Source organism: Oncorhynchus nerka, linkage group LG8 (assembly GCF_034236695.1).
Source record: "Oncorhynchus nerka isolate Pitt River linkage group LG8, Oner_Uvic_2.0, whole genome shotgun sequence".
Lineage (NCBI taxonomy): Eukaryota > Metazoa > Chordata > Actinopteri > Salmoniformes > Salmonidae > Oncorhynchus > Oncorhynchus nerka.
Genome location: NC_088403.1, coordinates 15,887,852 through 15,904,514, shown reverse-complemented (window position 1 = coordinate 15,904,514; position 16,663 = coordinate 15,887,852). Strand labels below are relative to the sequence as shown.

General features: G+C 48.0%; 1 protein-coding gene across 1 annotated transcript in view; it reads right to left on the bottom strand.

The window, feature by feature from the left end:
• Positions 1-16,663, bottom strand: part of kcnc2 (potassium voltage-gated channel, Shaw-related subfamily, member 2) — a 122,013-nt gene that overhangs the window by 48,380 nt on the left and 56,970 nt on the right. The gene's annotated exons all lie outside the window — the stretch shown is intronic.

Here is a 16,663-nt window from a genome sequence, read left to right as displayed (position 1 = left end):
TTTGGAATATTGCAGTTGGTATATAAGTGCTCTCTGATCGTCTCAATTCTCATTTTGCCCCAAAAAGTGGCAGACTGGAGTGATTGACACTGTCAAACACAGCAGCAAGTGGCCACTCCATAAAGGGCCTAGGGGTCAAGTGGCCACTCCATAAAGGGCCTAGGGGTCAAGTGGCCACTCCATAAAGGGCCTAGGGGTCAAGTGGCCACTCCATAAAGGGCCTAGGGGTCAAGTGGCCACTCCATAAAGGGCCTAGGGGTCAAGTGGCCACTCCATAAAGGGCCTAGGGGTCAAGTGGCCACTCCATAAAGGGCCTAGGGGTCAAGTGGCCACTCCATAAAGGGCCTAGGGCCTGAGGCTATTTCAACATAACTTTGGGGACGTGATGCCTTACGAAAACAAGGCGCTGTGTAATGGGCAGGTCTGTCTCTGTGTGGAGGTTCTGGGAGCTGTGATTGGATAGAGCGTGTGCAGCTGATAGAGTGCAATCAACACAGCTGCTTCTGTCTTGTTAGTGGGCACGGTGCCAGTGGGCATGATCTTAATCCATACCCACCCCTCCAGTAGTGGAGAACTCACCTACAAAACTCAGCTTTGGACAAGACAGACTTTACGTCCAAAATTATCCTATTTATACTTTGTAGTCAATTTTGAAACTAGAGTTTAAAACCAGAGGAGCAGTTGACCTTTTTACGGGTGTCAGTGCAACAGACATCCCACTGGGCACAGATGTCAGTTCAACGTCTATTTATGCTTAAGTTGTCAACTAACGTGAATTCAACGTGAAAAATAAAATACAAAATCACAATGTCATTGGATTTAGGTAAAAAGTTAGATTTTTGCAAATCCAATCAGTTTTCCACGTTGATTCAACGTCTTCACATATCATTTTTGTTGTTGAAATGATGTGGAAACAACATTGTTTCAAGTAGTTTTTGCCCAGTGGGATTGATTTAAATGTGCTTTGTATAAAAATACAAATACAAATTCAGCAGCATCGCTGTGAGGCAGAATGGATAATGTGTACAGTTGGTTATCCCAACTGGACTATGATAAGCATCACAGCAAGGCAGCGTGCCTGCAGAGCAAAGCCCTGGAGACGTGGGGTAAACATTAAAGTGGTTGCTAGTGGGATGTGGACGGCTACAGTTCAGATAAGAAATCAAATAGCAGTGCAGAGTGTTGTTGTTGTTGTTGTGTGTAAATGAACCGCTGTGTGTGCGTGCTTGCATGTGCGTGTGTGTGTGTGTGTGTGTGTGTGTGTGTGTGTGTGTGTGTGTGTGTGTGTGTGTGTGTGTGTGTGTGTGTGTGTGTGTGTGTGTGTGTGGACAGAAGCAGCATGGACACTCAAAAGACTATGTCTGTGGCGTTACCAGTACCCTGCCTCCTGTCTGTACTGTAGCCTGCTTGGTGCCCTTGCACTTGGCTGCTGGTGGGTATCACCTTGCGTAACCAAAGTACACACTTGCTCGCTCTCTCTCCCCTAAATCCCTAATGTGAGGATCCTGGACTGCTCCTTCCAACAAACGGGTGAAATGAATCCCTTAAAACACTCCTCGAGTTCCTTCGCCCCTCTCCCCAAGTCTCCAAGTGGATGATTCCTGTCATTCCCAGCTGCTTCAAGGTCACTGTTTCTCCATGTCAGACAGAGAGAGAAGAAAGAAAGAGCAGAAGGGAGGGAGGAATGAAGGGAGGGAGAGAGGTAGGAAGGGAGGAATGAAGGGAGGGAGAGAGGTAGGAAGGGAGGAATGAAGGGAGGGAGAGAGGTAGGAAGGGAGGAATGAAGGGAGGGAGAGAGGTAGGAAGGGAGGAATGAAGGGAGGGAGAGAGGTAGGAAGGGAGGAATGAAGGGAGGGAGAGAGGGTAGGAAGGGAGGAATGAAGGGAGGGAGAGAGGTAGGAAGGGAGGAATGAAGGGAGGGAGAGAGGTAGGAAGGGAGGAATGAAGGGAGGGAGAGAGGTAGGAAGGGAGGAATGAAGGGAGGGAGAGAGGTAGGAAGGGAGGAATGAAGGGAGGGAGAGAGGTAGGAAGGGAGGGAGAGAGGTAGGAAGGGAGGAATGAAGGGAGGGAGAGAGGTAGGAAGGGAGGGAGAGAGGTAGGAAGGGAGGAATGAAGGGAGGGAGAGAGGTAGGAAGGGAGGAATGAAGGGAGGGAGAGAGGTAGGAAGGGAGGAATGAAGGGAGGGAGAGAGGTAGGAAGGGAGGGAGAGAGGTAGGAAGGGAGGGAGGAATGAAGGGAGGGAGAGAGGTAGGAAGGGAGGGAGAGAGGTAGGAAGGGAGGAATGAAGGGAGGAAGAGAGGTAGGAAGGGAGGAATGAAGGGAGGGAGAGAGGTAGGAAGGGAGGGAGAGAGGTAGGAAGGGAGGAATGAAGGGAGGGAGAGAGGTAGGAAGGGAGGAATGAAGGGAGGGAGAGAGGTAGGAAGGGAGGAATGAAGGGAGGCAGAGAGGTAGGAAGGGAGGAATGAGTGCATCCGCCACTCGCTCCTTGATTTCCTCAGTCTCTCCAGGCCCGAATAAAGGCCATCTCATAAATCGCCACGGCAACCATCAGTCACACCCCGTCACCAGCCGGCGATGAGTGATGACCAATGTTGCTTCTCCATTGTGGAAGTGTGCGCTACGTCCTAGCGCTCCTGGCCATCCCAGGCAACAACACCATTTGAACTCTCTGTATGTGTTTTTAACAATCGTTAGAATTTCTAACCCCTCAGGGAGGCCATAGTGCTTTGACCACTGGCAGTTGGACAATGGGTGATATTCTTATGAAGTGACAAGTTGAGTGATGTGGGGTTTTCAAATGAGTGGAGTCATTGTTGCCGGGGTTACATATTTGCACCCAAGGAACAGGCTCCAAGCTCCCTGGTGAGTGAGTTGCTTCACACCAGTGGAAGTCTAAGTGTCGATATGGTTAGTCTCAGAAGGTAACAGCCGAATGTCTCCTCTAATGGCACTTCTAAAATATCTCAGTCTTCATGACGAACTGACCAGTCATAATCCTTAATGAGAAACATGCCATTAGAGGCATGCTGGACACCCAGTGGAATATCACCCCTGTAGAGAGGACGGTGTGCAATTCTGAGGAGAAAAGCTAAAAGGAGCTATTCACTATGAGAGTCCATGATGTGAAGGCAAGCCATGTGGAATGGTGGGATATTTATGGGTTAGTGTGCAGGCAGGGCTCATGGCAGCCTGTGACAGGTGTTAGATGAAGGAGACCCTGTAAGATATGGAGAGCCTGGAGCTGCCTGGTGACCCGGACAGCACCACCCTGGGCCCAGTCTTCCAGTAGATTGGCTGGAGATGACTTGGCAGTCAAACAGGGCTATTTCTGTTTTTAAAGTTTCATTTACTGCTGCTGGCTGGTGACAAATGGTCAATATCTGACCTCTCAGGCTTGCCATTTTCCACCTTCACATGGAGTTTTCACTTCACATTTAAAAATATTGACGCTTGAAATAACAAACCACCTCCACGCTCCCTCGGTGTGAGAGGAAAATAAACCCATTGAAAGATGCTGGTTGGCTAAAGACCCAACAACTGTAGAAGTCTATGAATAAATACAGCCATGCTGTGAGAATTGGATGATACAGCCCACCAAACGCCTTCCCTGGGTTTCTTGTGGTACAGACGGAAAGTGAGAGGCAGAGAGATGCATGCTGTCTCATAAAAACAGGGTGAAACACTTTTTCTTCAGTGGGAGAGGAGGAGAGGATTAAAGGAGGTGTGCCAGGGGATCAGTGCCAGCCAGACTTGCAGCGAAACTTGCCACACTTCTTGTCTTACAGCACTGGGCGGGGGGGCCGATTAGCGCTACAGGGGGATTACATGGGGGGAAAGGGGATATGGGGAGAGAGGGAGGTGGGTTGGGAGACGCACATGGATTGGACTGTTCACACTGTTCCATAAAAGGGGAGAAGTCCAGAGGAGAGTCAGAGGATGGATGGGGTGGAGGGCTGGGGTACTAAAGGCTCGAGGGGGATGGGGTGCAGGCCTGGGGTACTAAAGGCTCGAGGGGATGGGGTGGAGGGCTGGGGTACTAAAGGCTCGAGGGGGTGGGGTGGAGGCCTGGGGTACTAAAGACTTGAGGGGATGGGGTGGAGGCCTGGGGTACTAAAGACTCGAGGGGGATGGGGTGGAGGGCTGGGCTACTAAAGGCTCGAGGGGGATGGGGTGGAGGCCTGGGGTACTAAAGACTTGAGGGGGTGGGGTGGAGGCCTGGGGTACTAAAGACTCGAGGGGATGGGGTGGAGGGCTGGGGTACTAAAGGCTCGAGGGGGATGGGGTGGAGGGCTGGGGTACTAAAGGCTCGAGGGGGATGGGGTGGAGGCCTGGGGTACTAAAGGCTCGAGGGGGATGGGGTGGAGGCCTGGGGTACTAAAGACTTGAGGGGGTGGGGTGGAGGCCTGGGGTACTAAAGTCTCGAGGGGGATGGGGTGGAGGGCTGGGGTACTAAAGGCTCGAGGGGATGGGGTGGAGGCCTGGGGTACTAAAGGCTCGAGGGGGATGAGGGTGGAGGCCTGGGGTACTAAAGACTTGAGGGGGTGGGGTGGAGGCCTGGGGTACTAAAGACTCGAGGGGGATGGGGTGGAGGGCTGGGGTACTAAAGGCTCGAGGGGGATGGGGTGGAGGGCTGGGGTACTAAAGACTTGAGGGGGTGGGGTGGAGGCCTGGGGTACTAAAGACTCGAGGGGATGGGGTGGAGGGGGGTGGAGGGCTGGGGTACTAAAGGCTCGAGGGGGATGGGGTGGAGGGGGGGGTGGAGGGCTGGGGTACTAAAGACTCGAGGGGGATGGGGTGGAGGGCTGGGGTACTAAAGGCTCGAGGGGGTGGGGTGGAGGGCTGGGGTACTATGGGGGGGTGGAGGCCTGGGGTACTAAAGGCTCGAGGGGGTGGGGTGGAGGCCTGGGGTACTAAAGACTCGAGGGGGGGGTGGAGGCCTGGGGGGTGGAGGCCTGGGGTACTAAAGGCTCGAGGGGGATGGGGTGGAGGCTGGGGTGAGAGGGGGTGGGGGTGGAGGGCCTGGGGTACTAAAGGCTGGAGGGCTGAAAGACTTGAGGGGGATGGGGTGGAGGGCTGGGGTACTAAAGGCTCGGGGGTGGGGTGGAGGCCTGGGGTACTAAAGACTCGAGGGGGATGGGGTGGAGGGCTGGGGTACTAAAGGCTCGAGGGGGATGGGGTGGAGGGCTGGGGTACTAAAGGCTCGAGGGGGGGGGTGGAGGGCTGGGGTACTAAAGGCTCGAGGGGGATGGGGTGGAGGCCTGGGGTACTAAAGACTGAGGGGGATGGGGTGGAGGCCTGGGGTACTAAAGGCTCGAGGGGGTGGGGTGGAGGCCTGGGGTACTAAAGGCTCGAGGGGGATGGGGTGGAGGGCTGGGGTACTAAAGGTGTCAGAGGGGGTGGGGTGGAGGCCTGGGGTACTAAAGGTCAGACTGGGGTGGAGGCCTGGGGTACTAAATGTCAGAGGGGGTGGGGTGGAGGTCTGGGGTACTAAACGTCAGAGGGGGTGGGGTGGAGGTCTGGGGTAATAAACGTCAGAGGGGGTGGGGTGGAGGCCTGGGGTACTAAAGGTTCGAGGGGGTGGGGTGGTGTTCTGGGGTACTAAAGGTTCGAGGGGGTGGGGTGGAGTCCTGGGGTACTAAAGGTTGGAGGGAGGTGGGGTGGAGGCCGGGGTACTAAAGGTTCGAGGGGGTGGGGTGGAGGCCTGGGGTACTAAACGTCCGAGGGGGTGGGGTGTAGGCCTGGGGTACTAAACGTCAGAGGGGGTGGGGTGGAGAACTGGGGTACTAAACGTCCGAGGGGGTGGGGTGGAGGCCTGGGGTAATAAACGTCCGAGGGGGTGGGGTGGAGGCCTGGGGTACTAAACGTCCGAGGGGGTGGGGTGTAGGCCTGGGGTACTAAGGGTCAGAGGGGGGGGGATTAGGAGGTCTGAAGTACCAGGGGTCAGGGGGGTGCAGGCCTGGAGTACTAAGGGTCAGAGGATGGGCGGGGTGGAGGCCTGGGGTACTAAGTGTCAGGGGGTGCTGTTGATGATGATGATGAGGATGGTAATGATGATGGTGACGAAGATGATGATGCCTTTATTTGTATCCATTAGGTAATGATTTCTGTCACACAGTCGCACAGCATACCAATGCATACCTCTGTGATCCCTCACAATGCTTCAAAACCATCAGAGCAAAAACTCTCTATAATATCACAAAGCTGCCTTTAGAATCATCAAGCTCAATTATATGAAAATGTAGGTCAAGGTCAAATGTGGCACAGTCAATGTCACAGAGGACAGGACTTTTTTGATATAAAAAAACCCCAGCATGTAAAGAAACGGCCGATCAACGGCCAATGTTAACTTTTTAATTGAGGCTATGACAGTCTAGGGAAGTTCACATCATCAGGCTATAGTTTAGGATGATCTTCTGTGTAGAAAATAACATCATCATTACACATCTTACACGGCTTGGGGACATTGTAGAGTCTTTCAGAGAGTCTTTCAGTGATGGGGTTAAAATGTGTGTGTGTGTTCTACCTGTTCAGACAGATCACCTCAAGTTTCCACAAGTGAGAGGGTGCTTCATTCTCATCACATGCCCTGGGTTGGGCCTGACTGCACAATTAGGTGAGATTGAGGAGCTCTGGGAAACAGCAAACACACACACACACACACACACACACACACACACACACACACACACACACACACACACACACACACACACACACACACACACACACACACACACACACAGGTCATCCAGGAACACAAGGAACGCTCCTCTCCCATCCACTCACTGTGGATTACATTACTTCATCATTACGGGGCGGAGTGCGGCTGACAGCATCTGTCTGAAATAAAAAGTGATCCCATTGATGGGTAATCATCTTGGTCTTCAGGTTTATTCTGGGTGACAGCTCCTCCCCCTTCTCCCTCATTTACAGCGAGACAATGTGTGTTTAAGAGGTAATAGCTACATGTCATGTTCCTGCTTTATCCTCAGCGTTTAGTGAGACTTGGCCAATGTTCAGGGCTGTGTTTGACCTGACTGAAAAGTACACTCCGAGCCACTTTGAGTCATTCTAAGCGCGTAGTGTTAACATTTCCCCGAGCACTTAAACATTTGCCCTCTGGTTTAATGGCTATTGATTGGACTTCCCTGTTTAATACATGTAAAAAACCACTGTTGTAAAACAGTGCCGACTGAAGCCGGTGCCAAGCCATAGGGAAAATATAGAAGTTGGCCAGCAGACAAGGATTCCCAGAATTAAACCGTTAACTATTGAAAAGAAGCATCCCCCTTTCTGAGAACGGTTTCCTGTGTAGGTTGGCACCGTTTGCCATTAGAACGCAGTGAGGGAGGAGGCATTTCGGAGAAAGTTCCCTTGGACTCCTTGAAGTCATCATTTATAGCAAAGCCCCTTTAGTGTAGGCCTCCTCTCTCAATGATATACAAACCAAGGCTATAATACTGTTAAGAATATAATACAATAATATAATACTAATATAATAATCAATATCATTAGTAATTAATATAATAACTAATATAATAAAATATAATTGAATAATTAAATAATAATATATTATATTATATATAATACTATATATAATACTGTTAAGAAGCCAACAATGTATCAACAGTGGTCTCCTGCTCACTCGTCTCCCGGGGCTGGGGCTGTGGCACTGCCGATGCCAGGATATATCAATGAGCAACTCTATGACTCCTGGTTGGAGTTGGATAGGATGTACGGCCAGAGGGTGACAGACCGGGGCTGTAATGGCCTTGTCACAGTGACAAACGGTGCAGCGTTGCTATTGGGTCATTCTCACGAAACTGACATTTGACCAACAAATGAGATTAGGATCTGTATTTAGCGATTTCATAATTATTATGATGTTTTTTCTTCCGATTTGATGCATTTTACCACAATTGCCACAAAATACCAAAATACCAAAACAGTCCAAAAAAGTGAAACAAATCAAGTTCTAATATTTTTTTAACATTGCTCCCCTAAATAAAAGGCATAATTTACACTGAAATTACAAATATTCCACTGACACTGTGTTTGTACGTAATAAATATTATAGTTTAACATAAACTTCAATAAGTATACAAGTTTTATGATTTATGGACAAACTACAGCAACATATTTTGTGTTTCATTCAAATAAATTAGTTTTTTTCTAAAGTACAATTATATAAAATGACCTGAGAATTTAATCTGGATGCATTTCAGTAATGACAGTTTAGGGTGAAAATGTTAAATGTATTTAAAATAAGACATCTTAGTCCTCAGAATAGTAGTTGATTTTTGCAGATGCATCTTTACACAATCTCCCTATTATGAGAGCACTGGGTTAAGTGTAAAACAATGCCACTGTGGTAGTTCACCGTGTCATTGGACTCCACAGGCCATAATCACCTCTATTTGGAGGGGTTAGGCGGGAGGACTGTAAAACATGACCTTTCTTTGGGTGCTAGTGATTCTCGTGGGGCCAGAGACCTTCCATTCCTATCCTGACAGGTTGAAACCTCCCTGATGACACTATGTAGACAGGGGGACAGTATACAACCACAGTCCCAGCTACAGGCTTGGATAATATGTAGACAGGAGGACAGTATACAGCCACAGTCCCAGCTACAGGCTTGGATAATATGTAGACAGGAGGAACAGTATACAGCCACAGTCCCAGCTACAGGCTTGGATAATATGTAGACAGGAGGAACAGTATACAGCCACAGTCCCAGCTACAGGCTTGGATAATATGTAGACAGGAGGAACAGTATACAGCCACAGTCCCAGCTACAGGCTTGGATAATATGTAGACAGGAGGAACAGTAGCTACAGGCTTGGACAGCCACAGTCCCAGCTACAGGCTTGGATAATATGTAGACAGGAGGAACAGTATACAGCCACAGTCCCAGCTACAGGCTTGGATAATATGTAGACAGGAGGAACAGTATACAGCCACAGTCCCAGCTACAGGCTTGGATAATATGTAGGCAGGAGGAACAGTATACAGCCACAGTCCCAGCTACAGGCTTGGATAATATGTAGACAGGAGGACAGTATACAGCCACAGTCCCAGCTACAGGCTTGGATAATATGTAGGCAGGAGGAACAGTATACAGCCACAGTCCCAGCTACAGGCTTGGATAATATGTAGACAGGAGGACAGTATACAGCCACAGTCCCAGCTACAGGCTTGGATAATATGTAGACAGGAGGACAGTATACAGCCACAGTCCCAGCTACAGGCTTGGATAATATGTCCCAGCTACAGGCTTGGATAATATGGACAGGAGGACAGTATACAGCCACAGTCCCAGCTACAGGCTTGGATAATATGTAGACAGGAGGACAGTATACGGCCACAGTCCCAGCTACAGGCTTGGATAATATGTAGACAGGAGGACAGTATACGGCCACAGTCCCAGCTACAGGCTTGGATAATATGTAGACAGGAGGACAGTATACAGCCACAGTCCCAGCTACAGGCTTGGATAATATGTAGACGGAGGAACAGTATACCCAGCAGCTACAGGCTTGAGATGGATAATATGTAGACAGGAGGACAGTATACAGCCACAGTCCCAGCTACAGGCTTGGATAATATGTAGGCAGGAGGAACAGTAATATGCTACAGGTTTGGATAATATGACAGGAGGACAGTATACAGCCACAGTCCCAGCTACAGGCTTGGATAATATGTAGGCAGGAGGAACAGTATACAACCACAGTCCCAGCTACAGGCTTGGATAATATGTAGACAGGAGGAACAGTATACGGCCACAGTCCCAGCTACAGGCTTGGATAATATGTAGGCAGGAGGAACAGTATACGGCCACAGTCCCAGCTACAGGCTTGGATAATATGTAGGTTGGGGGAAGGGGTGAGGAATAGGGGGATGAGGAAATTGAGAGAATTAAGGGGGAAGAGGAATTGGGGATGAGGGAGATGTATTCACAGTCACACTGCGAAACCGCATCTGAAAGAATCTGCTCATAGAGTTGTTTTACCCATGATGACTTACAAAAGGAATTCTGGACTTCTTGGAAAGAATCCAGTCCTTGGATTTGTCCGTTCTTGTCGTTAACTCTAGATAGGGCATGGCTATAAATACTGAGTTGCTGGATTTTTGACCTTATAAGCCAAGTCTTCTCAGAGACTTCTTGTCAAACATGCACATCACAGACTGCCAGGGAAGGAAATAGCTCAGTTTGTCTCTCTCTTTCATTTGGTCTCTCTAAGTTATGGCCAAGAATATCCTAACCAATCTGAGTTTCTGAACAAGAGAGAACACATGCCACCTTCACAGAGAGACAGACAGACAGACAGACAGACAGAGAGAGACAGAGAGAGATAATTTAATACATTTTAGAATAAGGCTGTAACGTAATAAAATGTGGAAAAACTGAAGTGAAGTGAAGAATGCACTATATATTATGACGCGTGTTATGACGTTTGTGTTCAATTTGGTGTTCGGCAGCGTTTGACAGGGATTGTTTCGGGTGGTCGAGCACACCATTTTTTTTCTTGAATCTCGTCGAAGTTCAGTAGCCAAAGTCTATGCCCCTAAGTCTGTGATTGGCAAACAGTAGGGATTTTTCAATGAAGTGTTTGCAGTTAGATGTAAAATTGCTCGACTAAGACCTTGGCAAAAACGTCTAAATTAATTAGAGATTTCTTGAGCCATCTTAGATTAATTTGTACTATTTTGAGGAAGTGTACTGGCTATGGCATCTAAAGAGGGACAAACAGTAATATTGATATTTTTTTCTCAATTTTCAAGCGAACCTATGTATGCAAACCCCTTTATATATACTCCTGTAACACCTGCATCCTCTTTATGAGCTGGCCAATGTCCACTGACGCTACAGTTGAGTTAAGTCCCAAAGGACACCCTATTCTCTACATAGTGCACTACTTTCGACCAGATCCCTATGAAGTAGTGCACTATATAGGGTGCCATTTAGGGTGCAACATTGGCCTCTGTGTGACAGCCCACGCTGGCTGTCGATGGGCGTTAGAGTGGGTTGGAACCCACAGTCCAAACACATTGCATCCTGGGTGTGTGGAAGTGAGACCCTGAGGGCCATGGCAGGGATGTCCCAGAATACCACTACCGTTGCTGGGCAGGAGACGCCACCTTTCACCCCTGTCCGCCACACCACCATCACCACCCCCTCACACACACGTGGCAACAACACCCAGGGTTGTCAAAGTCACTGGTTTCTCCCGAGTGGTTTTATACGTCAGGGTCCATAAAGAGGCCCACCACATATTATACCTCCTCAGCCGTGGGCTCAGAGGTTTACAGTACACAGGTCAGGGTTATTCCCTCAACAACAGTACAGTGATATTGGAAAGCATCCAGAAAACAAAACGTAGTTGAACCTTGTGGTAAAGAGAGGATTACCAGGGAGACTGTGGTGCTTAGGGAACCGGTTAGACAGCATGGGTCAGGTATATTCCATGCTTGATAGAGTGTAGTGATATCAAGTATACCCACAATGAGATGGTGGTAGTTGTACAGCGTGGTTTCTAGACAGAGGATCTGTAAATGCAGAGGTGCTATTTTGTAGAACCACCTCAGACATGTGGTCACTGTTAAGATACCAAATGAATGACTGAAGTGCATTATGCAACAAGGGGGAGATAGTGGACTCAGTCTCTCAACGGCAGTGGTTCCCAACCTCTCACAGTTTACCGGGAGGGTCGTTGGGCCTTACTTGATTTGAGAGGTGGCTTGAAATGCATCAACTGTGAGATATGTGAAATAGGGGTCCCTGGGGGGAAAAGCTTGGGAACCCCTACTGTAAGGTACAAAATGGCATACGTTATTTCTCCGCTTCTTTGCGTGCTATGGACTAACCACGTCATACTTATTTCCCCGCTGTCTCTCAGCAGCGTAGCCTAGTGGTTAGAGCGTTGGACTAGTAACCGGAAGGTTGCAAGTTCAAACCCCCGAGCTGACAAGGTACAAATCTGTCGTTCTGCCCCTGAACAGGCAGTTAACCCACTGTTCCTAGGCCGTCATTGAAAATAAGAATTTGTTCTTAACTGACTTGCCTAGTAAAATAAATTTAAAAAAAAGATCCACTCAGCCTGCCTCGCCAGGGTTCTGGACAGACATCAGGGCAGCGGCATGACGACAGTCAACGAACAAACGATGCATCGTGGAGCAGATCAAGGCAGCGACTCTGACATGCTCAGCCGAGGGAGCCTCAGATCTGCCGTGAGCGATTAGAGCTGTGGAGACAACGAGGCTTTTTCCTGATGGCTAGTGATATCGTCTCTTAACATTTACTATGAGCCGATCGCAAATGTATTTCGTTTCTTTTTTCTCTCTCAGGACTCTCGGGAGTCTGAGGTGTGATGCTGTAATGTTATGTCTGTATGTCTGCCTCTGGCTGTCTATCTGTCTGCCTCTCTGGCTGGCTGGCTGGCTGGCTGTCTGTCCCTCTCTCTCTGTCCATCTGTCTGTCTCACTCGCTGTCTGTCTCTCTGTCTGGCTAGCTCCTGTAGTTAAGGAGTGGGGAGTGACGTTGGTGGCTCATGTGATCTTTCGCTCGCTTGGCTAGGCCGAGCATGGCACAGATGGTGTCAGTGCAGGGCTTCTCCAGTGCCACAGATATCCTGTGGTATATCACTCACTCTAAAACTGTCCAGTCAGTAACATAACAATGGTCTGTTTACTAAAAGGGAAAGAAGACTTAGAAATATGACTGAGAAATCCCTCCCTCATTGAACAGTGATAATAGTAAAAACATTTACATATTACAAAAAGCACACGACACCTCGAACAATGTGCTTAGAAAGTGCAATAGCGGTTTGACATCTACACCATCCAATTAGCTGGATGCTACATTGAGGGGTTGAGAGATCCATGGGAGGCGAAGCAAACGCTAACTGGAGTCAGTGGCTCTGAGAGCAACACACACTCTCATTACAAATCACTAATGAGAAGCGGACAGGAGGACACAAGACTGTGAGATAGCAAGATAGTCGCTAGACAGCGCGAGGAGGAGCTGCTATAGTGATCTGTTCTGGAGTGCCAGGAGAAGAGGGAGGACAAGTTCTGCATCCTGAATGGCACCCTATTCTACTATATAGTGCACCCTATGGGCCCCTGGTCAAAGCTAGTGCACTGTATATATGAATAGGGTGCCAGACGAGCTGTTACGCAGACGAGCTGTGTAATAGACATGGATACAGATGGGAGCCCCTCCACTTCCCTGTCGAATGTCTCATTGGTGTTGATAGCCACTCAAATGGAGTGGACCTAGAGCTCAGTGAGAGACCCTCTAACAAGAGTCACTCCAGCACTGTGCTAAAGGGACTTCTAGACTGCGTCCCAAATAGTAGACTGCGTCCTTATATAGTACCCTATGGTCCCCGGTCAAAAGTAGTGCACTATATAGGGCATAGGGTGCTATTTGGGACGCAGATATATAAAAGAGAAATTCACGGTTCAGGCAGTGTGTTTGGCTGTGAATGGAGTGAATAGCACAATTGTCTGAGGAGGGAGGGGATACGAAGGTGTTGGAGTGAAAAGGGTATATTTACATGCTGAGAGTGTTGTGAATGTAGCTAGACACAGAACAACGTTTATACCTGATACTGTCGTTAGTAGGACAGTACAGCTGTCAGACACAGAACAACGTTTATACCTGATACTGTCGTTAGTAGGACAGTACAGTTGTCAGACACAGAACAACGTTTATACCTGATACTGTCGTTAGTAGGACAGTACAGTTGTCAGACACAGAACAACGTTTATACCTGATACTGTCGTTAGTAGGACAGTACAGTTGTCAGACACAGAACAACGTTTATACCTGATACTGTCGTTAGTAGGACAGTACAGCTGTCAGACACAAGGAGAACATCTAGCAGAATGTATCATGTAACTGGTCATGTAAAGTAATGCTATTTTGAGAGGAAACACAGTATTGCTTGAAATCAGATATAAATGAATTGCAGAAAGACGGCCATGGAAAAAGTAGCGAGGATAAATAGACAGCGGTCTTTGAAATTCTATCTGTGTGACAGATTACATTTGAAGCCTGTGATGTCTTCAGTGCTGTTTGTCCACTACTAACCTAACGTAGCAGGCGTATAAGAAATGCCTGAAACGAGATGCCCTACATACTGGTCTTGACAAGAAGAAAAAACCTGTCGGGGGAGGTTCTCTTCTGCACTGTTCAACCAATCCAGTAAATGTGGAGGAGGGGTTAAGATGGAGTGTCGCCTTGTTAACGTCCAATAGTGGAAGTTGCCTCGGAGGCTCTCTTTTCCTTTCAGCAGAGGCTAGCTGACTACAGTAGTCAAACGTATATTTCTGGGTGGCCGAAGGGAAAAATATCCTTTTGTGTCCTTCAACTAAAGTCTGACTGACACGTTCAGCTTACTACAGCAGGACTTCCAACGGACTTTCCCTAGAGAAAGCTCAAAAGTTTCATCTCCTCAGAGAGAGAGAGAGAGAGAGAGAGAGAGAGAGAGAGAGAGAGAGAGAGAGAGAGAGAGAGAGTTTGCCCAGTTCCTGAAGAAGGATCCAAAAAAAGGAGCTACCTCTGACAGGGGCGGTCTGATCTGATGGATCACCACAGCAACCAAAGACCGGGTTACCGGGGGAACAGGGTAAACTGGAGACATTACACTAAAGTCCAACATGGCTGAAATAGGCTTACACCAGTGATGAGTTAGTACAAGAGACGCTATGGTAAATATCATTATAAAAGGTGCCCTTCTCGAAGCGTTTGTGGGGGTGTACTGTGGACGTCTTAAATGAACTTTAAATTCCTTATCATACCTTTCCCAGCCATCCTGTCTCACTCCCAGCCGCCAAAACAGGTTGCCAGGGTTAAAGGATAGCGTATCATCATGGCTCACCTACAAGAAGGAGGTAGAGGATTAAAAAGCCCTGTGGTTCAGCCTCGTCTATTTAAAAACACTTCCTTTTTATAATTACTCTGAGGAGCGCCAGTGAATCATCCAAAATGGCATCCTATTCCCTGTGTAGTGCTCTACTTTTGACCAGAGCCCTATGCCATTTGGGATGTAGCCTTAAGAAACAGCATATGCCAAGAAGCATTAGTAGCTGGCACGCATCTGGTTAGATAAATCCTCTCACACGCTGTAGAATATATTCTGTCCAACAAGGCTTGGAATTAATGGAAACGGTGCACTTCGCTAATGTCAGGCGTGGCCGAGAGGGTCAATCTCTCACAGCTCGAGCAACATTGGAATCAGGCTGTTAAAATGGCCCTAGCCCACAGCGCCTGACAGACCTGCTCTGGACCCATCTATCTGGTTTCCTCATTCACCTCAACACCTGTGGAAGTGCATCAAATGAATTAGCGTGTTATCTGTCGGGAATAATGCTTCATCCAGATGCTTTCTAGTCATTCTACTACAGGGAGAGGAGCCATGGTGCTGATCCCAGGTCAGAATGTGTCAAGAAAAGGAACGCTTAAAGGGGCAGTCAGCAGTTGCTACATCCATTTTTGGACCTCATAAATGAATGATATGTAGGCATCAATTGTTGAAAAATATAACTTGTAAATGTCTCGAGTTTCACAGTGTTAACAGAAGCCAAAATATAAGAATGTTGTATTTCAATGTTTGTAAACAGTCTTTTTTATTTTATTTTATTTAACCTTGTTTTACTAGGCAAGTCAGTTAAGAACTAATTCTTCTTTACATAATAGTACATTTCAACAAACACTATATAGCCTCAAAACATGGTTATAACTATAATTTTGCTATGGTCAGTCCTTGCATCCATAGCTCTGTCTATGAATTTGAGAGTGGTTCCATTTCTCCAGGTCCATGATTGTTGCTTTAAGGAAGATGGAGGTGCAGAACAATGAGCTGTGCTGTTGTTAAGCTTCACCACATTGGAAATAACCACATTTAACAGTTTCATGTGTTATCCTGGGGGATTCCTTTGTACTTTTTAAACTGTATGATCAATCAATCATGTATTATTTGTCAGTTTTCTACTCTGCATGTCTGTAAATGAACAAATTGTTCCTCTTCTCCAGTCCCCTCCCCTCCTACACCAAAGACTGTTGAAGGGGATGTGTATTTCTGCGAGGACAAGCTTTATACGTGTGTGGTCAGCTGCCTTGCAAAATAACAGGACATGAGGTAGGCGTCTGAGTTTTTTTACCCCTGCTTTTCAGTCAAAGTCCAAAGGTCAAAAAGCATCCTCAATAAAAGTGCGTGTGTGCTGGCTTCACACAGAAAAACATTTAAATTACATTTCTCTCAGAAATCTCTCAAAATGATCAAGCAAATCATTTGTTATGGATTGAGTCACAGTGCAGTGGGAGAAAAATGTACCTCTTGGGCCCACCGAGCGAGAGAACCTCTCTCACGCACAGAGATTTACCCTGCTGCTTGTATTTTCTGAATGCTACTTTATCGTTCCGACTTCGCTCAATAGTGCTCCACAAAAACATTGCCCCCTGGGAACCTATTCAGAGGGGCGGGAAGAGCAAAAAGGTCACTCGGTGCTAAACTCAGAGCAGTGGCCGTACTCAGTGGTAGTGGACGCCAGGGGGGCTGGCTCAAAAGATCCGCCACCCGCCCTATGGGGCGGGTCCGACCGTCTTGATGGTTTACAACACTTTGTGTAAGGCCCATTTACAATGCGGCGGCCCTTA